At 36.6% G+C, this 24,253-nt stretch overlaps 1 long non-coding RNA gene across 2 annotated transcripts in view; it reads left to right on the forward strand.

Annotated features, from left to right (window-relative positions):
• The first annotated feature begins 14,675 nt into the window (after positions 1-14,675).
• The window catches only part of LOC102548002 (uncharacterized), a 46,318-nt gene continuing 36,740 nt past the window's right edge, over positions 14,676-24,253 (forward strand). For both annotated transcript variants that reach the window (XR_360436.5, XR_005494797.2), the window contains exon 1: positions 14,676-14,735. This is a non-coding gene — a long non-coding RNA (uncharacterized LOC102548002). The remainder of the gene's footprint in view (positions 14,736-24,253) is intronic.

A 24,253-nucleotide genomic window follows, 5' to 3' on the forward strand; every position in this document is an offset into this window, starting at 1 on the left:
AAGTAAGAGATACAGTCCAGATGCGGACTCTGTGAGAACAAAGATAAGAAAAGGCTTCAAAGTGTGTTGTAGTTCAGGGCTATAGTGTGCAAAGGTCAAGATGAAAAGGAAGAAACAATCCAGGGAATGGATTAAAAAATACTGTAGCAAAAATTTAGAAATAGAAAAAAAAACATTGTGTTTACAGTATATAGAGTATAAACAAGCATGGAAATTTCACTAGCAAAGTCACCTTGGAAAAAAGACAGAGAAACTAAAGGATTCTGTGACACAATCACTTTTTAAAAGGACAAAATAGGTCAGCCTAGAAAGGGTCAGGATGAAGACAAATATCAAGAAAAAGAGAGAACTATTGTTTCCGATGACCCACAATTCATCCCACTCCAGCTAACCTGGTGGGTTCAGGCCGAATCTCTTCCCGTTAATAGTTGGCAACAGAAATGTTAAGGATTAGCATGCATTGGTCCATTATGATGTGATTCACTTATGTCTTAGATGCTTGTTGATCTCAAACAATAGGAAAGTGCAAAAGAACTAATTATGCTGACAGTAGCATTTTTTGAGATATAGATGTTTTGTAGTGCATGAAAGTAATGGTGTTTAATTACAGCTTCCTTAAAAATATTTTCTCTAACTAGTTTTTCATATGTTTTTGTTTAATCTACTAGCCATTTTTCTCAACTGACATTTGACCTCACAAGTCAGGTATTTGACAGTTTGGGAGTCAGAGCTGAGTGATCAGAGACTCTCGGGAATAAGAAAAATATGATGAAAAAATAGACTTTTGAGTATAAAATCGAATTCTCTTGACTTTTTTGATATAAAATACAAAGTTTAATCAGACATGAATTAATACAATTTTAAACGAAGAAGAATCTTTCACTGACTACCCTATATTCACTTGCTCTGAAGTATGGGAAGTTCTCCACTGGTTTCAAATGAACAATGAGGACAGATGCTTTCTGCGACCACTACTGATTTTCTTCTGTGCAGTTAAATGGAGCACTCTGAGTCCCTCATTTAATGAAGAAAAATGTCACATGGATAGTGGTGACTTATTAAGCTATTTCTATGAACTTACAGGAATTTAGATATTGGGGGTGTCGCCAATAAGCATTAGCTGAAGAAAAAAACGAACATGATAGATGTCTGTGGGGAAACTCTAAAGGGTGTACAGAATACAAAAGCTTAAATCAGAAATCTAAATCAATATCACCAGTATAAGATAAAAATCACATACATAAATCAAAAGAAGACCTTTCAGAAGGGTGTATGTCTTGTGCAGAAAAATGGGCAGTTTCATAAATATATGTGAAGTGAGAAGACAGGAGAGGAAGATTATAAGCCCTCGGAGAGTGATCGAAGTGAACTCGATGACAGAAGAGGAAAATGCAATGAGAGAGAAAAATGAATGACTTATTTGTTTCAAGGCTCCCTGGAGAGATCTGAACATTGTTCTATGAAGTGGGGAATGGCAAACTTCTAGAACCCAAGAACTAGAAAATCATTTACACATGTACCATTTTATTACAACAAAACCTAGACCATTACGTTGCAAAATAGAGAGAAAATTTTACTCAAATTATGTAAACTGTGATTACCATTATTAATTGAAACATTTAGAACCAGCAGTGACCTGGTGTTATTTGCATGACTCACCTTGATTTGTGTGGTTCTTATTTATAAGATGGAGACCGTGCCTGGTATTACTACCTACATCCTCATGCTAGCCCTCTTGGCCAATCTGGACTGTCCTTGACATGGGACAGATTAGATGTCAAGAAAATGTATTTGATGAAACTCCCCTTACAGTGAAAGATCTGTCCACACATGGGAATCCCTGCATTACAGTTAGTAGATGAGTAGACTGGGCAAATGTTACACAGGAGGTATAGCTTAATAGTTTCCTTTTTGTAACCAATGAAAAACTTCCTGCAGAGTAATTCTATAGCTTTCTGAGATGTAATGTCTCAACCCATTTAAGTAGATCAAGCAAAGTCTTTATGTAAGTCCTCTAGAAGCAACACATAGGAGAGAGATTTAAGATCTTGAAGAAGCACACTTTAAAGGAGAGAGGTGGCAGAGGCACAGGTTCAGTACAGGAAATAAATAAGGAAATGGTCTCTTGAGTAGGGCTTAGTTTAATCTTCTTCCAAGGGAGATCAGGAACAGAATGACTTCTGTGTAGTAATGTGTGGAGTTTTTAACTATTGGGACATTATAACTAATCTTTGCCCTGAGTCAGTTCTAAGCAGAAAATAAATAGGTGCACTTTGTATCCATAAGCCAGGGATAGATCACCAGCCTAATAAAGTAGACTGATGGAGGACCTAATACAGTATTTGTTTAATTTTTTTAAGTATATAGTGACATGATAGCATGATAGCAAAGAAATTTATATTAGCTCACTGCTCTCAAAGTGTGAGGTTGGGGTGTTCTATTGGTGGCTGGTGTTTTTGTTGCCATAATTCCTCAACACTGCAGGACAGCAAGATGGCTAACAAGATCACTGTGCACACGTTTGTATTTATGTTCTTCTTCTGTAACATACCACCAGGTTTCAGTCATGGCGGCACTGCTCTAACCTTACTTGCAAAAGTTGCAATTCTGAACACTGTACTCAGGTTAACTGTTCTCCTTTAAAATGTTGTCTACTGGGAGTCTGTTCAAGACAGGAATATTATGCGGTCAGATTCAAGACCTCTCCAAACTACAGCAAACAGCATCTTTTTTTTTTTACTTTGAATTTTTTTATTACTTTTTTTTATTAACTTAAGTATTTCTTATTTACATTTCGAGTGTTATTCCCTTTCCCTGTTTCCGGGCCAACATCCCCCTCCCCTCCCCCTCCCCTTCTTTTTTTTTATTTCTATATATATTTTTTTTATTAACTTGAGTATTTCTTATATACATTTCAAGTGTTATTCCCTTTCCCGGTATCCGGGCAAACATCCCCCTCCCCCCTCCCCTTCCTTATGGGTGTTCCCCTCCCAACCCTCCCCCCATTGCCGCCCTCCCCCCACCAGTCTAGTTCACTGGGGGTTCAGTCTTAGCAGGACCCAGGGCTTCCCCTTCCACTGGTGCTCTTACTAGGATATGCATTGCTACCTATGATGTCAGAGTCCAGGGTCAGTCCATGTATAGTCTTTGGGTAGGGGCTTAGTCCCTGGAAGCTCTGGTTGCTTGGCATTGTTGTACATATGGAGTCTCGAGCCCCTTCAGGCTCTTCCAGTTCTTTCTCTGATTCCTTCAACGGGGGTCCTATTCTCAGTTCAGTGGTTTGCTGCTGGCATTCGCCTCTGTATTTGCTGTATTCTGGCTGTGTCTCTCAGGAGCGATCTACATCCGGCTCCTGTCGGTCTGCACTTCTTTGCTTCATCCATCTTGTCTAATTGGGTGGCTATATATGTATGGGCCACATGTGGGGCAGACTCTGAATGGGTGTTCCTTCAGTCTCTGTTTTAATCTTTGCCTCTCTCTTCTCTGCCAAGGGTATTCTTGTTCCCCTTTTAAAGAAGGAGTGAAGCATTCACATTTTGATCATCCGTCTTGAGTTTCATTTGCTCTAGGCATCTAGGGTAATTCAAGCATTTGGGCTAATAGCCACTTATCAATGAGTGCATACCATGTATGTCTTTCTGTGATTGGGTTAGCTCACTCAGGATGATGTTTTCCAGTTCCAACCATTTGCCTACGAATTTCATAAAGTCGTTGTTTTTGATAGCTGAGTAATATTCCATTGTGTAGATGTACCACATTTTCTGTATCCATTCCTCTGTTGAAGGGCATCTGGGTTCTTTCCAGCTTCTGGCTATTATAAATAAGGCTGCAATGAACATAGTGGAGCACGTGTCTTTTTTATATGTTGGGGCATCTTTTGGGTATATGCCCTAGAGAGGTATAGCTGGATCCTCAGGCAGTTCAATGTCCAATTTTCTGAGGATTCTCCAGACTGATTTCCAGAATGGTTGTACCAGTTTGCAATCCCACCAACAATGGAGGAGTGTTCCTCTTCCTCCACATCCTCGCCAGCATCTGTTGTCCCCTGAGTTTTTGATCTTAGCCATTCTCACTGGTGTGAGGTGAAATCTCAGGGTTGTTTTGATTTGCATTTCCCTTATGACTAAAGATGTTGACCATTTCTTTAGGTGTTTCTCAGCCATTCGGCATTCCTCAGCTGTGAATTCTTTGTTTAGCTCTGAACCCCATTTTTTAATAGGGTTATTTGTTTCCCTGCGGTCTAACTTCTTGAGTTCTTTGTATATTTTGGATATAAGGCCTCTATCTGTTGTAGGATTGGTAAAGATCTTTTCCCAATCTGTTGGTTGCCGTTTTGTCCTAACCACCGTGTCCTTTGCCTTACAGAAGCTTTGTAGTTTTATGAGATCCCATTTGTCGATTCTTGATCTTAGAGCGTAAGCCATTGGTGTTTTGTTTAGGAAATTTTTTCCAGTGCCCATGTGTTCCAGATGCTTCCCTAGTTTTTCTTCTATTAGTTTGAGTGTGTCTGGAGCAAACAGCATCTTAATAATCGTTTTATTGCTGTGAAGAGACACCATGACCTCAAAAACTCTTATAAAAAACCATTTAATTGGGACTGGCTTAAAGTGCATGTTGGGAATCATGGTGGCATACAGACAGGCATGGTGCTAGAGAAGGAGCTGAGAGTTCTACATTTTTGATTTACAGGCAATAGTAAAAGATTGGCACAGGGCATGGCTCGAGCATATAAAAGCTCGAAGCTCACTCCCTAGGGACATAACCTCCTTCAATAATGTTACTTCTTTTACAACAATGTCACATTTCCTGTCTTAGTTTGGATTTTGTTACTGTGAAGGCAACTCTCATAAAGGCAGACATTCAATTGGGGATATATGGTGATTTAAATATTCTTGACCCAGAGAGTAGCATTGTTAGTAGGTATGGCCTTTGGGAGAGAATGTGGCCTTGTTGAAGAAAAAATGCCACTAGGAGGCAAACTTTGAAACCCTCATCCTAACTTCCTAGAAGAGTCTTCTGGCTGCCTTTGGATGAAGATGTAGAACTCCCACCTCCTCCAGCACCATGCCTGCCTGGACCTGCTATGCTTTCCATCTTGATTATAGTGGACTGAACCTTTGAAACTGTAAGTCAGCCCCAGTTATATGTTGTCCTTCATAAGAGTTGCCTTGGTCATGGTGTCTCTTCATGGCATGGAAGCCATAACTAAGGCTGGTTTACCCCATTATCTTCATAGTAGGAAGAATAGCAGCCTGTAGGCATACATGGTGAAGGAGATGAAAGTTCTACATCTTGATCCTAAGGCATCCAGCCCAGCAGAGATTCATTTCTCACTGGGAAGAGCTTATTCATAGGAAACCTGAAAATGTGCCCTCTTGACCAAGGCTACACCTACTCCAACAAGGCTATAACTCCTAGTAGTGGACCAAGCATTCAAATACATGAATCTATCAGGGCCAAACCTATTCAAACCACCACACCTCCTGACCACTCCCAATGGGCCTAGGAAGGCCATTTTCTTTCTTACCACTCAACATTCAATACAGGTTTTCTTTTAATTAATTTTATGTCCTCCCTTCTTTTTCTTTCAATGTTTGCCTTTCTTTTTTCTCCCATTCTTTTTTTAATGTAAAATATCATAACACTGTTCTGGGATATCTAAATATCAAGGTCAATATGATATCTTATTGAGGCACCTATATTTTATAGAAAGCAACTTAGTATCCTTATGGAGGCATACATACTTAACATTCAGTTTTCTTGAATCCTCAAAAGAAGTGGTTTTATAATTATAATTTTCAACATAAGCTTGCCATTGTGTTTCTTTCTCTTTCTTAGAATGTTAGATACACTCCCAAGTCATTGTGAGAGTTAGTAGCTTCTTCAATAGACTTTTAACAAGTGATTCTGTGCTTATTCTCACCCTACCATGTTTCCCTGCCTTCAGAAGTAGTGACTGGTTTTCCTGATTCTGAGCTGACGCAGAGTTCTCCAACAATTCTAAGTTTTTTCCCCTTGTCTGAATGCTGAATCAGCATCCAGCTTACTCCTCCCTGTTGAACAAGTTGCAATGAGTCCTTCAGCTTTCCTGCTATAACTATTTGCTAAACATTATGTCTATTATCTTTTTCTCATCTTCACCTTCTTTTGAAAATAGTTGATTTTAGCAAAACACCAATGTCATTTTACCAACTCAACAATAAAAGAACTATTTCTTAAATAGAAATACATTGTAATGTGCCAAAATTTTTTATTTATTCAACAGCAATGACAAAACAAATTGACAGAGTTTAGTAATATCTTGAGCAACACATGCTTGTCTGGGCTTAGCAAATTTAACTAAAATGGCTTGCTCCATTCTGTAGCAATGAGAGTCTATGAACATTGAAACATACTTGAGTTGGCAGCAGAGACAACTGTCACTTGCAATTTTAGAATGTATTTGTGTGAACTAGGGCAGTAATCCTGTCAGAAACCTTGGTTGATACTATGTCTCAGAAGAAGAATTCTTGACAGAATCTCAGTGTACTCAAACTTCGGTGCTTTATAACATGCAAGTCAAAGTGCACCTACTTTAAAGTAAGTTTTCAATATTTTGTTCTCAGAATAAAACTTTCCAGACTGTTTCAATATATGCCCATAATAAAAACCAAGCACTTCCTCTCTGGAGATTAACTCAGGCAAGGAAATTCCATTTTTATGGGAAAGCAGAGCTTCCCTCGAGAGACTTGATTGGGTTGGAATCTAAAGCCAGTTCATGGTGAAATAGTGTCAAGAGTGTCTCACAATTGCCCTGTAAAAGTCTGGCACTAAAATCAATGAAATTTGTTAATAATTTGTATAAGAAATGATGTGATGGTTCTAGGGTAATTTATATTTGTTTCAATATTCTTGTACTAGTGGCAAACTTTATTATTTCTGTAGTACTGAGAAGAATAAAATGTACTGTTTTTCACACAGGACAAAAGAAGTTACTGTTGAGTGATCTATCAAATTCCCAGAGAATGGAAGCAGCAGACCAAGCCCAGAATTCAGTTCCTCTGAGCCGATTTTTGTACTTTCAGCAGAGCATCCCAATTCTCGCTATGTGCCCTGCACTGAAGACACCTCCTTTACTTTGTTCTGATATTCCCTTGTTTGATTACAGATATGTATGATGTTTTAGAAGCACTGTAAATGATCTCCAGAGCTACAAGGTTACCCTCTGGAGAGACTGGGTTAGCTGTGCCATTGATCCTGCTCTTTCCCCTATCAGTAAAGGCTAATAGGTAAACCATTTGCTATTCAAGCCTGTGAAATGTGAACTTGACCTTCCATCTAGAATTAGAGGTATGTGCATTTATCTACTAAATTGTTTCTGCTCCATAATACTTAGCTTTCTCATAAGTCTCTCTGGGTTGAGGAAGTATCATAAAGGCTGAAATGAGCAAAACACAATAAACAAATTTTCAAAGAGCCAATGAAAACATATTAATTAAAAAAATAAAAGCCTATATTCACAAGGCCTTGATCTAGTTAGTTATTGAGGGATGGTTTAAAGAAAATTAGAATATTATCATCTAAGACATGTTAGATATTGCTGTGGGAATAATGATGCCTATCATAATATAGTGTGTAAGAATAAGACTGAATGTTGCTTCAAAACTATTTCTAAATGGGTTTTGGAGATTGTTTATCATCAGAAATAGATTTCTCAGTAGATGTAGTTAAAATTTTATTGTGTGTGTGTGTGTGTGTGTGTGTGTGTGTGTGTGTGTGTGTGTGTGCAAGTATGCATCATTGTACATAGTTTCAAGCACCAGAAATAATATCATCTCACTTTGCATTTTTCTCTGGGATGCTGGGAAATGGTAGGTTTTCAACAGTGAAGACAATTGAATCATTTCTGAATGCAGCATGTTCAAGATAGCGTTGAGATCATCAGGATTCCAATGTTGCTTGTCATTAGAATGAGTGTAACTACTAATCATTAAGGAGAGGATTCTAACTGTATTTCACTCTTGCAATACAATCTATCCATCTTCTACAGTCTCAGTTAAATAGAAATCCTTCAGCATGGAAAAGCCATAAGCTGCCCATTAGCAGCTGTCTCGGAACAATGGGGTTAGCAGGTCTGTTGGCTACTGTCAGTGTTCTAGGATGCCAAAGATCATGACATTAACATAGTTTAGTGTCTACTGTAAGGTCAATTATCCGTTTATTTTAATTTTTAAATATGTTTTTATTATTTAGGATGTTTTTAAATTTAAATATATTTTAATCATTTTATCATACCCAAGTCCTTTCAGATCCTCTCTCCATCCCTATCCATCCAATTTTATATTCTTTCTCAAAATCAAACAAAATCCCAATGTAACAACTTTCCTCCCAACCCCAAAACCTTATAGAACACAATAAAGTTCCCCTAAAACAAAACCAAAACCAAAAATCAACCAAAGTGTAATCAAATAAAAGCACATGAAAAATAAGAAAAATTAAACCTGTTGAATTTATTATATGTTGGTCACCTACTCCTGAACATGAGGCCTGTCCTGGAGTGGTTGATATAACTAATGTCACTGTATTGGGAAATATTGATTTTCCCTCTCCCAGCAGACGTAAGTGACAATTCTGTTTATAATCTTTGCCCTAGGTTTTCATTGGTTCATTGGTTCATTGATTCATTGTTTTTAAATATAGCAAAATAAAATATAAGATAAAAAAATCTAGTGATAAAATGACTCCTAGTGACATACTGCTGTATTTAGAGAACAGTTCCTTGTTCAACCATCAGCAGAGAGCCTTAGTGCTGCAGCAGATGGGAACAAAGATAGAGACCCACAGCCTGACATTACACAGACTGAGAAACTTTTGAATACTCAACCCTAAATATGATATCTTCACTAAAACCCTGCCTTCCGAAGACAGGAATCCCTGTGGATGAGAGAGTGGAAAGAGTAAGAGACCACTAGGAGGACACCAAGAAAGCAAGACCCTTTAAATTAATTGAGCAAAGCTCATAGGAACTCACAGAGACTGAAACAACATGCACAGTCAGCGAGGCTGTCTGCACCAGGTTCTCTGAGTATGTAGTATGACTTCCGGTTGATAGCTTTTAGGAATTTCAGAGTGAGCAAAAGGGTGGGTCTCTGATTCTTAACTTTTCCCTTGGGCTCTTTTCCTTCTATAGTTTGTCTTGTCTAACTGTAGAAGACTCATTACATTCATAGACTGGATTTAGTTTCTTATGGTGCAGTCTTGCTGTATTCTTGCTGAGGAGGATGTAGGCGTTCTCTGTAGGGATTCATTCATGAGTTCAAATGTGAGCTCTGAAGACTCTGTCCTTACAGCTGGGCCCCACCTGCTAGTACAATAAAGACCGGAAATTCAATACATACTTTGAAGTGATGCAATTATCTAGGCTATTGGAGATGAGATTTAAAAAACCCTTAGCCCCAAACACAAAATTGAATGCCTAAGAATTGTTTGTATTTTTGATACTTAGCATGAACATTGCAGTATATGTTTGTTATGAATCCAAACAAATGGTAGCATAACCTTTTAAAATGTACAGTTCTTTTATTTTTTAATTTTGTGATATTTCCCTTGTGCCAAGTACAACAGATGTTTGATAAATACTTGCTCGTATTAAGGAATTAAGAGATCCTTTCCTTGAGGGATGACAGTTTTATGAGCTAATTTTGAAGGAGCTAATTTTGAAAGAAAAATTTGTATATAATTCTTTATTTGTTATATTGTTTTCGTAGGTCTATACCGAATAATTACAATTAGCCTTAGGGTAATGGTAGATGTTGTCCTAATGGCTTCCATTGCTTTGGGAGTGAGTAATCTATTTTGTAAGAAAGCATTTACTCTGCTCTAGTTTCCTCTGGCAGAACAAACTAGAAGATTGCAACAGGCTAGCTTAATCATTTATCTCTGTTTCCTCTCTGTGTACCTTGAGTTCAACCTGCTCCTAATGCATGGGTAATTCTTTGCTTTCATAAATATTCTCCTCTCTTTCTGAGCAGGATTGCTTTGTGTCCTTCATGCTCCTCTTTGTACATTAGTTATTTATGAGGCACCGGCTGTGATACGCACATGTTATTCCAATGGTGGCTTCTTTTGTTCTGGAGTGTACTTAATTCTCTAGAGGATACCCACTTCCTTCTTCTTAGCACCATTTCTATTTAGTACACAGCCTCTCTTGATTATGTTGAAATAAATTTGTTAGTCTGTCAGTGGTTTATTGGGTCTTGGGACAGACATTTCGTTTTTACAGTTTACTCCTTTCCCCTTAGTCCATTTGCACAATTTACTCCCCCAGTGCAAAGATCCCAATCATCTGTTTTCACATTTTCTATAGGTTTTCAGCGAGATTTGGCCCATTATGCTTAATGGATTCCTCACATCACTCAGTAATGCCTTCAGAATTATGTGTATCTGGTTTTAGGAAGTGTAAACGTTCATTTACCCAAGTGATGTGATCCATTTCTTTGTGTTTCTTTTCCTTTTGTTTTTGCACTCCCAGCGTACAGAGCAAACTCATCTTTGCCACAGTAATTCTGGGTCCCATGCTCTGCCATCTGTTGAGGTCTCAAGAAAGGAGTCTTGGTGGGATTGAGAAATGCTGGTGTTTGCTTATTTGTTTCTTGAATTCTGCCCTCGTTTGCCTTGGTTTTCACAGATGTTTGTTAGGGTGAATTCATGTGTAAGTTTTCCCTGTGAGAAAAGCCAGATATAGGTTTTGTAAGAGTGAAGGAAAGTAGGAGTACTTTTAAAAGGTTATATTTGAGAAAATAGGCAGTAATCATGCTAGAATACTTTAGAATACAATATTTGAGTCATGCAGATAATTTTTAAATACTTAGAATTAAGACAAAGAGGAATGAAAACATAGAAGATTGATAAACTTAGAAAAAATTTTCTTATTGTTTCCACATTCTTGGACCATGTTCATTTTTATAAATAGAATCTTTCCATTTGAATTAGTATAATCATGAGCTGTAGTTTTAATTCATGTGGTATTTTTATTTCTAGAATATTCTTATGGTTTCAATAATTTTTTACTTATAAATGTGTGATGACTGTGCATATGTTCATGCATGTGTGCACATGTTCCTGTGTGCCACTGTATGTAAAGTCATCTCCAGTCCATACTTACTGAAGCAAGATCTCTCTCTGGATGCAGAGCTGCTGTTTCTTCTGGGTGGTCAGCTACCTTGCTCTATGGATGGCAAAGCATGTGACCCAGAATTACTGTGGCAAAGATGAGTTTGCTCTGTATGCTGGGAGTTCAAAAACAAAAGGAAAAGGAACACAAAGCATGCTGGGGTAACATGTGGTCTTTCTAGAGCATCCCTGCTTTTACAGAATTTGAGGGACCTTCAATATAGCTTATTATACTTTACTCTTTGTCCACTCAGCCCTGTTATTTCTTAAGTATATATTATGTGATCACAGGAATGTGTAGTACTTCAAATCATTTCCAAGAACTATTTAGAAATAGTTCTTATATTTATTTATCTTATAGTCATTTATAAATAAATAAACAAATATCTTCACAGAAATCAAGTTGGAAAGTCTAAGCTTCTTAAGAACTGGTGCATCACATTTCTGAATTTTCTGTCTCTCTCTTTCTGTCTCTCTCTCTCTCTCTCTCTCTCTCTCTCTCCCCTCTCTCTCTCTCTCTCTCTCTCTCTCTGTGTCTCCCCCTTCCCCCTCTCTCTTCTCTTCATTTTTCTCTCTTGCTAGAGTCCGAATCTTTTCTTCAACCTATCTGGAATCTATCAGGACCACTACAGTAAGCAACATTGCTCTCCCACCAAGGCTAGAAGAAAACCTCCCAGGACCCACTCTGCTTTCCAGACAGGACTCTGAGACCTGGAGGATCGGGATCTCAATAGAATGAGCATTAGATATTCGAGTAGATTCAAAGTTATGACAGTCCAGGATAACCTCTACCCTAGTGAGAATATTCTACTCAGTAGACAGTCACATTCTTGAATATTAGTATTGATAAACGATACAAAATTGCAGGAAATAGACAAAAACTGAATATATGAGTTAGTGGCCCTTGGTTGCTTTATTATAATGCTCTGTGTATTCAGGAAGAGGAGCAAGCTGTAATCCAGGACCAAAACATCTCCATGATCTTACTTAAAATTTTTAGGATTCTGGAAATTTTGTATTCAGATCTATCACTCTAGTTGTTTGTCAATATAGGAAGTTTTTATATGCTTTGAACTGCGTTAGTTTAATGCTCTGGCTCAGTACACGCAGATTCATGGAATGTAGGCTTCTATTTGTATTTCTCTACTGAACTGAACACATATTAAGGGAGAGTCATGATGATGAGGTTATCTACCATACATCCTTTGATAACTAGATGATGATGTAGTCCTTTTTGAATTTTTATGTGATATAAACATTTTATACAATGTCAAACTTGATTGCTTTATTTCCTAACATGCTACCCTTAAATTTATTTCATTGAGCACATTTTCTTGTGAATTATTGGAACAAGATATGTTATGAATGATTTGGGCCAAAATATTGAACAAATCTTTTCATAGCTCTTGTTCAGATGTAGCTGGAGAGAGGTTTCAGGTTTAGATTAAAAAATACCATGTGCTGTCTCATCTATCTCCAATTCTTAAAGTTCTGTGTCTTTGTACATCTTTTGTCTATAATCAATTGGTTATTTTTATTATTGTCTCTACTTCCTAATATCATCATATTACCTCAGTCATCTCTACTGCCACTATAATAATTTACTTTATCTCAGAAAAGCTTCATCTTTTTATTTCTTCATTGTTAAAAAAAATTAATTCTAAAACATGAGACCACTGTTATACTTTCCTTTGATTGTCAACTTACAAGCCTGAAATCATTTCAGAAGGGAATATCATTTCAAGTATTGCCTATATCCAATTGGCCTCTATGTGTTGATTGTCTTTTTTTAATGGAATAGTTTTTATTGTTAATCAATGGCCCATGTCACTATGAGTGGTACCATTCCCTGGGCAGTTGACTCTAGATTGTACAAGGGAACTGGTTGAACATGAGAGATCAATCCAGCAAATAGGATCTTTCCATAGCGTCTGCTTCAAGTTGCTGTGTGAGTTCTTTCCTTGACATCCCTAAATGATGGAATGTAATCTGTAAGCTGAGAAAAATTCTTTCCTACCATAAACTGCTTTTTTTGTCAGGCTACTATATCACAGCAACAGACAGCACTCTCGTGTAGCCTTTATGTTACTTATTTCATTTGATTACAATCTACCAGTATTTATTGGCTAGTTTCACACACCTACTCTTTCCCAACACAAGTACCTAGTCCTCAAGAAATAGAGGTTTAGAAAAAAATAGATGAAATTTAATTCACTATGGGAGAAAAAACACTCTATGAGTATCTGGCATTTAAGCTTATTCTCAATCCTCTAAGTTATTAATTTATTCACTGCATTGTTATTGTATTTCTTTAATCTCTGATATGTTTTTACTTACCATCTATTTCTCACCAAAATTAAGTACCTTCTAATTTCACCTAATTCATATGCTTTGCACACAACGTAATTTAGTTACTGTTTTCTATGGATTTTATATGGGCACGTGTGTGTGTGTGTGTGTGTGTGTGTGTGTGTGTGTGTGTGTGCGTGCGCGCAATGCATACATAATATCTCACATGGATACAAAGAAATACATTTAATAAGATTTTTACTATTCAAAAAAGAAGCACAAGTTTTATGATGAAGTGTGTCATTAATGAATAATTAGTTCATTTTTTGTGTTAATTTCCAGTTGCTAAAGTTGAGTGGGCTTCTTTTTTTTTTTAATCTTAAAATTGATTTTATTGCTTTTTTTCAGCTTGCCATTTGTGTAATACTCATTCGAGATAAAACACACTTGTTTCAGATAAATCCTGAAGCAATCCAGGAAGGGAAAAAAATCCTCACAAACACATTCAGAGGTTTTCGACGATTCTTGTCATATACTGAATGAGTTAAATCTACTCATCCATAACAAGGAGACCTTTATCTTCAAATATCACCAGCTTTAGAAGTAGGGAATTGTATTTAGAAGTAGGGAACTGTCTGAAATTGGTGAGTTAGAAATGGATTTTTTACCATCAGAGGACAAAAGAATTCACCTAGAGCAATATTTGCAATTGTGCAAGTGTCAATTCCAAGGATCGATTAAAGTACAGAACACTTAATGAAACCGAGATACTTTACTCAGGGGAATAAATAACGTAGGGAATTTGAATACCCCTTAGGTAGATGTCAAGTTTTATTTATGTGAATTCCATAAGTTGCAGCATGATTTGTCTATTCAATTTGAATGTTCATTTCTAAGTAGATAAAACACAACTTTTTCTGTGAGTAATTAGTTCTTGATAGTTCAAAACACTTTCAAATTTCCTTTTACTCTTGAATCAATGGGTTATTAAACTCCTAGTACTCAAATACTCAGGCCTATTCTAGGTGTGTATTTAATAGCCTGTAATTTCATTCTCTTTTGCAAGAAAAATTTTAAGCTGTGAATCATTATAACTTCATTGAGATTTTCTTAATTGTTTAGAATTACCAAAATACAATGTGTTATGTCAGGACTGTAACAAAAAGTGACATGCTAACAATTAGCGAGTCATTCCCATTTTTAAACAGTTATTTCCAAATTATTTTGGCTTTCATAGATGTTTATCGTGGTTTTGCCAAGGTGGGAAACTTCACGTTGTCATTCCTTGCTAGAAGGTAAGGTACATGCTATTCTTTTTTTTTTTTTTTTGTCACAAGCATGGGTGTTAGCATGGTTTCTCTTTTATTAAATGTGAGAAAAATTTAGGAATTAGTAATGTGTCATAGGATTGGAGGAAATGTGCAGAGCTTGACACATTACTAATTAGAAGGTTTCATTGAATCTGGGGCAATGAAAAGAAAATATTAAAATCAAAGGTGCACACAGCTGTTTTAAGACTTCATCTTAATTTAAAGTTCACATAGAAGAAATTCTTAATTACATCCCGTTGCAATATAGCATTATACTACATCTCCCTGGGCCTCGTGCTTCCTTACTGAATACTGGCAATAATGATCTAAGTGAGAAGCAACTTAGATAACCAATGAAACTCTGTAGATCATGAAAGTTTGCACCTTGCATTCATTCTTGAAGTACACACCAATCCACAACAGCAGATATTGATGTGTAAATGATACCTCCCTAACCAGGATTTCACAGGCAAAGAGCATTGTGCTCTCTAGATAAATATCTTACTATTTTCTTTTATTGAGCACTTGTCTTCAAGGAACTAAAATGGTTTAACAGAATTACATTATTATCTCACATAATATTCCCATGAAGCAATGAGATCACAGCTGATGTTGTTACTGATTTTAAACAGAATTCTGTAGGTATCGCCTGGGAAATTTGATTAGATAGATAATAGAAGAATCTAATCTAAGGGATGTTTCCTATTGAATTTAGAAAGCATCATTAACACTCGAAACACAGTTTTATAAGTAATAATGCTTTCAGAGAATAACCAGCGAAAGGATATAGCTGTATGTATTGATGATTTGTGTCAAATATCTTATTATGAGCTGAAATGTTTTAATGGATTCTGTATTCATTCAATGAATATATATCAGAAATCTGCCATGAGGGTATGGTTTCATTTCTTTTCAGAGGTATTTCAATCATATTTGTAAACTACACTTTACAAAAATTATTCAGGAATATATATATATATTTATGTGTGCATGTATATGTATGTGTATATGTATATGCATATGTATATGTATATAATGTCTAAGTAAATGGCGATCATAGGGAATATCTTTCTCCTTGGTTGTATAGACTTCCATAAGCAGGCCTTCTGAAAGAAAGGGTTAGGAATGGTTAAGATAGTTTTTGATCCTTACAAGGGCACAAAACCACTGATCATTTCATTAAAATGGTGCATCATTATGAGGAAGAGGAAAAGAAATTTACAACCAAAGATATGAGTCTAAAAATGATAAAGGACTGGAAAATGTTAGCAACTATTCACACAGCAAGGTTGCTGGTTATTTTGTTCAGTGTACTGATGCTTATTCAAGCTAACAGTGATTCTGTCACCGTGATAAGACCATATGGAGCCACTGTTAGACACTATGTTTTGTTTATATATATGTATACAATATTATAATCATATAATAAATATACAATTATATAATATATTGCATCTCTCTTGGGGATATATATATATATATCCATATTCACATGCAAACACACATACACATTAAATATATTTTCTCTTAGGTAAAAATATTGATGCTCCCTATGCTTTATATTTGGGGAGAACATGGTAACTTGAAGGAACATTCTTACAAATTGGTAGAACCAATGAGTCTATTAACATGGAATGTAAGTGAAGCGTTCTGGTTTTCCTTGCAAATATCAAGTATAAGAACTAAATTTAATAAAAGTTAGTTAGGCTATAAGCAAACAAAGCTGTTTTATAACATACAGTCTATAAACTCTAGTGGATGTGCTAAGATAATAGTTGCTTTGTTCATTTTTAACAAAAATAAGAGACTGTTACATAATCTGACACTGGATATCATATGAAATGATGTGGAGAAATATATATATATATATATATATATATATATATATATATATATATATATATATAATCTGTTCCAGATAGGTTCAGTCACAAGGGAAAAGGAAAAAGAGTGAAATGAAATGAACACCCACATGGTGTTTGAAAACTGTACAGGTAGATTTGAAATATGAGCTGAATATCTAATGGTGATTTCTGACTGTTGTTTCAGTTTCACTAGGAAGAAGTCATTTGGACAACTATACATAGACATAGAGTAATAGTTTAACATTCTTCATAGACATCGGTAGCTATGTGGAGCTATAAATCCTTTAAAAAGTGTTAAATATAGCTGAGTTTAAAGCAGCTGTTAGGTAAAGGGATGATAAATGAAATCATATAGAAGAAGTCATGTGATCTGTGCTGTCATCATTCTGCCTCAGGGTTTATAGGCAGGATAACAGGATGTTGGTCATTCTGAAAGAAAAAAAATTCATGTGGAGAGAGTAAAAATTTCAAAGGATAATATTATCATTCTATAATCAATTTATAGAGAGTGTGAGTTCTCTGTAAGTATAATTTTTTCCATTTCTGTATCTTTGTACCCATTTCTCTTTGTCTACACAGAGTGACACAACTAAAAATGGCTGGGAAAGTACCCTATGTCTTTTTTGAATATTTCTGTATCTATATCAGTCATTGGGCATGATTTTTATGCTCTGTGAATAGGAATCATGTTGATTATACGAAACCATGATGATTATATGAATTAACATAAATATATTCATGACTTTTGAAGAAAATGACAACTTAAAATTTTAAATATCAAAATTGTTTTCTACAATATGTGCTCTTACACATATCTTAAGATGGTATTTCAGAAAATCATGATGGCTTTGCTCATTCAATAAAAGTAGAGAGTATAAATGTCTTTTAGGGACTTGTTTGTGACTGCATAATACTCTGGGATCACCTGCTAAGACATGAGCTCAGGCACAAAAAGATAGACAACCCAAATCTCCCTTCTTGGAGGAATCTGATTTCTGTAATAATAATAAAGAACAAATCATTGTTCAGTACCCACCTCACATGGCAATTTACAGCAGTCTGTAACTCTAGTCTCAGGGGTTCCAACACCCTCTACTAACCTTTGCAGACATCAGGCAAATGAGTGCAATATGCACATGAATAGAGGCAGAATGCTTATATATACAAAATAACGAGGTAAGTAAATAAAAATATTACTAAAGAAGATGTTTTCTTTACCCATTTTTGTAGCATATATGCCAGTGTATTTATTAGTGTATTTATTATAAGGCATCTCCCAGATGCTTTAAATTGATCCCATTCCAAGCCATGCTTACCGTCTCTCCTCTACATCTTTTATTACATTTCAAAAATTCAGTTGATTAGTGGTATAGTAGTTTGCATAGAGTAGTTTGTATAGAGAACAAGCACCACTTTTATTTATAACGTTGTTCAACTTTGCTAAATCTAATTCAAAGATAAAAATAAATTCAACAACTATATAGCTGAATTCACTTCTCAATACATCTGTGGACCAATGTATCTGAATGTTTAGATATTGTGATGGCTGTTACCGGATGTCAACTTGATTACATCTGGAATGAGCTACAATACAGAAATGGAGGGCACACCTGTGATCCAGATCTTGAAGCTGGAAGACACAGGCTTCCAACCTGGATCTTGACATGGACACCTTGAAGCATAGGAGCCATGAAAAGCTTAGGCCCAGGCAAGGCAGTACATACCTTTAATCCCAAGGAGGCTGAGGCAAGCAGATATCATAGTCCAAATTCAGCCTGGGACAAAGCAAGTACCAGATCCACGTGTGGTGGTACACATCTTTAATATGAGCCATACCTTCTGGAAGAGGACTACATAAGGACATTGTAAGAAGGAAGACTCACTCTTTTGGCCTGCTTGCTTTTACTTGCTAGCACATCTGTTGGAACCTAACTCTTCAGGATTCCAGCTTATATAGAAGACCAGCTGAAACAACTGGCCTTATAAAACTGAGCAACTTCTTGATTTTTGGACTTCACACTCACAACTGCCCATTGGGTTAGTTGGACTGCAGATCCTAAGTCATTACAATAAACTTCCTTAATATATAGAGACATTACATAACTTCATTGACTCTAGAAAACCCAGAGGTCATTTAAGTGTTTATTTCACAGATTACTTTTGATAGATCCTTAGCAAATATTCCTCTAAGCCCTAGTCAATGTTCCTTTAAGCATTAGTGAAAGTAATTGCTATCTGGCTAATCTGTAAGGAAGTCGAAAGAGCAGGTAAATAGGTGAACCCAGGTAGCCTGTCTGCAGTGTTTCATGTGCCTCCAAGGCCCAGTTTACTCAACCCATATAGTCTTTTTTTTTATCTTTATTAACTTGAGTATTTCTTATCCCATATAGTCTTATTTACCACATCTTTTGTTATTTTTCTGGATTTATGGTTCCCTGTCATTTCATTCAACAAAATGTTTTCATTTTATATATTTCTTTATATTATTTAAATTTGTATTTTTCTTTAAAAAAGCAAACTCCTTTGTGAAAGGTAATGTATCATTTTTTTTCTTGCACCTCAGCATTTTGATATGGGCTGTTATCCACTCCTAGAATTCTCTTCCGAATGTAGTTTCAGAACATAACTCACAAGTCTTTCAGCTTCCCATTCAAAAGAGTCTTGAAAGGGATGTTGAAAATCCACAAGACATGCTTCTTAAGTATTTGATGACTGACACAAAGGATAACATATGAAAATCAGAGATATTTCCATGGCTGCAGTGCTGATTTTGAAGTTGTTAATATTGGATGATTGTAAGTGCACGGAACAACAGGAGTAGGTAGGTGTAGCTGCAGGACCTTGGACTCATTCCTTTGTAATTACTATGGATGACACCTTTCCAGTAAGTGTTAACTGTAGAATTACCTTTCAACTTACTAATTATTCCTAGTCCCAAATATTTCCTCTAGTCTGAAAAATTGGAAGTTGCTCTTAATATATCCAATTGGTAAATATTTTAAATCTTATATAAAATTTATGTAAAAACCTTTCAAAAGTTCTTATCCAACTGCTTTAGCCAAGCTAGAAAAACCATTGTCACATTTTTTTCCTCTTAGAAATTCTTTTAAATTCAATCACTTCACCCATGGAGAATCAGTTACTTTGATGATCCTTCATGCTTACTGTGACTTTGAGAATACTTGAAAACTCATTCTTAAATCAACTGTAACAATCTGAGATGGAGGGCTGATTATCTTCCTCAAACAATGATGAAGCCAGTTTTCCACTTACTGTTATTAATCTTGAAATGTGAAAGCCATGGCAGTTGTGAGGTTGTGTCAGTCAGATTATGAAATATGTGGGCATGAATCTAAGAGTTAAGATTCAGTCCATATTGATGTAGTCTGCAAGGGGCAGCATTTCCAAAGCACTGGACAGGGAGTTACCTACATTTGACTTCATCCCTAACTCACTTGCATTCTCATAAAAACTGCACTTCGGGTATAGAGAGCAGCTCTTCTCACAGTATACATTTGTTTCATGACTCCATTATATATTGCTATTGTTTCCACAAAACATTTTCATGTACTTTTTCTATATAGTATCAGTCAAACACACTAGGTATTCTCATATGATAAGCACACACAAATCAACAAGTTATGTCTTCTGTACTCAGTCCTGGAGTTTATATGAAAAGGATGATTCAACAATGCTTTATGGAGCTGTGTCAATTCCTTTAGCTCAATTCCACTTACATAAGTGCTTCAGTTTGTTAGTTTTTCTTTTTAAAAACTTGGCCCAATGCCTGAAGCATAATATTCTATTGAAGAGTTGAAGACCAAACTTCTGGTTTATTATTAGTGTTCTTGTTGAGCCCATATTTGTAACATTGCACTGTAAAGTCACAAAAGCCTTCACAATGGCTACACAGCACATTTGACATGCTGAGCATAGATGGGACAAAAGCCATACATATTCTCTTTCCAGATACACTCTAGCATGAATTCAGGTTTCTCTTATGCTATAGCTTTTCTTTTCGAATAATGTAAAAATTTTCTTTTGTTGGATTAAGTTAATCAATTTACCTGTCCAAATTAATATGTATATGTATGTATCTCTATCTGTCTATCTATCTATGTATCTATCTATGTATCTATCTATGTATCTATCTATGTATCTATGTATCTATCTATGTATCTATCTATGTATCTATCTATCTATCTATCTATCTATCTATCTATCTATCTATCTATCTACCTATCTATCTATCTATCATCTATCTATCTATCTACTTATTCACTTTACATCACTCTCACTGCCACACCCTTGTCCCCTCCTCCACAAGCCTTCTCCCATCTCCCTCCCCTTATCCTCTGAGAGGGTAAGGACCCCATGAGCATTCCCCTACCTTGGCACTTCAAGTCTCTGTGAGGCTAGGTGCTCTTCTCCCAATGAGGCCAGACAAGGCAGCCTAGCTTGACAAATATATCCTGCTTACTGGCAATAGCTTTTGGGATGGCCATGTCCAGTTATTCAGGACCCACATAAAGACCAAACTGCACATCTCGTACATATATACAAACAGAGGCGCCTAGGTCTAGCCTGCATATGTTCTTTTGTTGATGGTTCAGTCTCTGAGATCTCCAAGGGTCTTCTTGTGGTGTTCTTGTTCCCTTCTAGGCCTGCAATCGTTCCTCCTCTTCTTCCTTAAGAGTTCCCATGCTCCATTCACTTTTGGGCTATGGGGGATCTGCATCCATCTGCATTCTGTTTGAGGCTGCTAGGTAAAGCCTCTCAGAGGACAACATGCTTCTGTCTGCAAGCATAACTGAGAATTATTAATAGTGTCAGGGATTGCTGCTTGTCCAGGGGATGGGTCTCAATTTGGGGCAGTTATGTTCGGCATTCCCTCAGTCCCTGTTCCATCACTTTTGCCTATATTTCTTGTAAACAGTATACTATTTGTGTTGAATGTTTTGCCCGGTGGAGTGATAGAGACACGACTGTGTCCATAAAACCCTCGACTCCAAATATAAACTGTTAAGGTTTTTATATTTGCTCAAGAAAAGAGGGGCCATCTTTGCTCAGAAAAACATGGCTGTACCCTTTGATAAATTTTGGGGTTGAAAGGTAAACTTTGAGCAAGTCTTTACTGTTGTATTACACACTGTGGATTCTCTTCATGTGCTTAAATTATGAAGACATGCTTAAATTTTCTGAGAGTAAATTAAAGGGAGTGTTCATGTTTGCTGCGGCAGCTGTCCTCACAGACCTTTCTGTTTGAAGACTGCAGTGACGTCATCTCCTTGCCTCACAGCAGACTTGGTACCTCTTCTCACAATCTATTAGTTCTCAACCCCCGTTTTTGTGGCCAATTATGAGATGATTTTGTTTAAATTATAAATGCTATCATTCTCGGTTCTGTACTTCTGGGATAAATTTGAATTAGGTTGTGTTGTTAGAAATTCAGAGACTAACACAGAGTCCTTTAAGCAAGCTGTCTTTGTGCTTGTCACCAAGCCTGACAACTGCAGTTCAATATCTGTATCCCACATATTGTTGGAAAAGAACCAAGTACCATAAATTGTTCTTCTGAATGCTATGCTTGCATGGACACAAACACATGCATGCAAGCATGTACGCACACACACACACACACACACACACACACATATACACATACACACACACACACAAGCTGTTTCTGCATCCTCCTTCTATAGGCACATTTTAAAGTAAACACTGAGGCCTTCATTGGTTCTTATCTAAGACATTTAAGTCAAAGTCACTCTTGTTTTGTAATCTCAACAAGGTGGAGTTATTTTTGAAATTAAAATTTATAAATGGAGTCATGTTATGATAGGACACTAAATGCTGTGTCACCTTTTGTAGTCACAACCTCAACATAAATGTGTCCCAAGTTTACTTAGACTTCTCATTAGTCTGGTATGCAGATAATTATTTCACACTTACACTTTTATAAAATCTGTACAAAATTTTCATCTCTATAATGTTTGATACTTCAGAAATAAATTCATAAGTGTACAGAAAATATAATATGATCTTATAATTAAAAATAAAATTTCAAAGTTATTATGTTAGTTCAGTGTTTTACATCTTTTTTGTTTCCTAGAATTTCTTTCATGTTTTAGGGTCTCATTTTTATTGCACAGGACTTCTGGGAAAGTGTTCATATTTGCATAGTTCCCAGCATACATAGATTGGGTCAACACACAATTCCTCTTTTCTTTTAGTCTTTTTAGTTCATTTGTAGGTTCTCACTGGATGGGCAACTCAGAAATGAGCACTTCTAAGCTTGTGCTTATTGTCAACTTTCTATCTCTCATGTTTCAGTACAGTGCTTTAGACTGCTTGCCTTTCTGGAAGCTCCATTCTCCTTTATGAACTTAAGGGTCTCATCTCCTTCCCTGTGATCTTTTATGGATAGACAGACTCTCAAGAGCCTGACTCTTCACTGCTTTTCCCAACTCTTTCTTTTAATTGGATATTTGTTGCTGTAAAATTATAAAACACAGTCTTTATCCTTCACTAGATCTGGCACCGTGATGTTCCAAGATATCTGGTAGATATCTTCATCTCAGTCAGCAAAGCATCTCACTCGCTTTCCTCTATCCCATATCACACTGCTGATGGCTACTCTCTGAACCTAACAGTCTCTCTACCCACCTAGCTCCCAAGGCAGGTAGCCACCATGCCAGACAGACACATGTCTCCAGCCACCACATACTCTTGAATTCAATTAAATCACCACATGAAAGAACACACAACACAATAACCTCTGATACAATTGATAAGATATAATTGCCCACCTAGACATACAAAACCCTGTACACATCCATTCCTTAAGAATATTCATAACAGGGGTTGGGGATTTAGCTCAGTGGTAGAGCGCTTGCCTAGCAAACGCAAGGCCCTGGGTTCGGTCCCCAGCTCCTAAAAAACGAAAAGAAAAAAAAAAGAATATTCATAACAACCTGTAAATGTGCAGAGGGGAATCTTAACATCAGCCTCCATGTTCTCCCAGCTGCCTCTCTCCTCCCTTGTTCCAGTCTCCTCCCCTCTCTAAAACTTTTCTCCTGCCCATCCTTCCCTCTCGTCCAATGGTAGGCTTCATTCTATCTTGTACCTGCCTTCACCTGTATAATGACATCATCCTACAGACATTTTATGTATTCACATTTCAAATGTTATCCCCTTTCCAGGGTCTCTCATCTCCCATCCCCCAAACCCTTCTTCTATGAGGATGCTACCCTTCCCACCCACCCACTCCCCCCCAGATTCTATTGTTTATCTTGGTATAGCTTGGATGGTTTGGAAAAATGACACAGGCATATTCCAACCCATAGTCTCCCCATCCTTTCTCTTGTCCTCTGGTGATATCTGATGTTTTTGTCTCTTTTATTTCCTCTGAAATTAGCTGCAGAAGGACTCAACTTTCTCAGTGGCCTAGGCTGTGCTGCTGTCTTTTTTTTTATGTCTTGTTTCTCTGCTGGTCTATCTTCTCAGGGTAAAAAACTTGGTCTTTGTTTGGATGTTGGAACTTTTGAGTAGAAATCTCTCCTCCTTGTCCTGATGCAAATCTGTCATTCATGCCTTAAGTTATTTGTACCCTCCTGAGATCTAGGCCTCTGGATT

This window comes from Rattus norvegicus, chromosome 16 (genome assembly GCF_036323735.1).
Source record: "Rattus norvegicus strain BN/NHsdMcwi chromosome 16, GRCr8, whole genome shotgun sequence".
Lineage (NCBI taxonomy): Eukaryota > Metazoa > Chordata > Mammalia > Rodentia > Muridae > Rattus > Rattus norvegicus.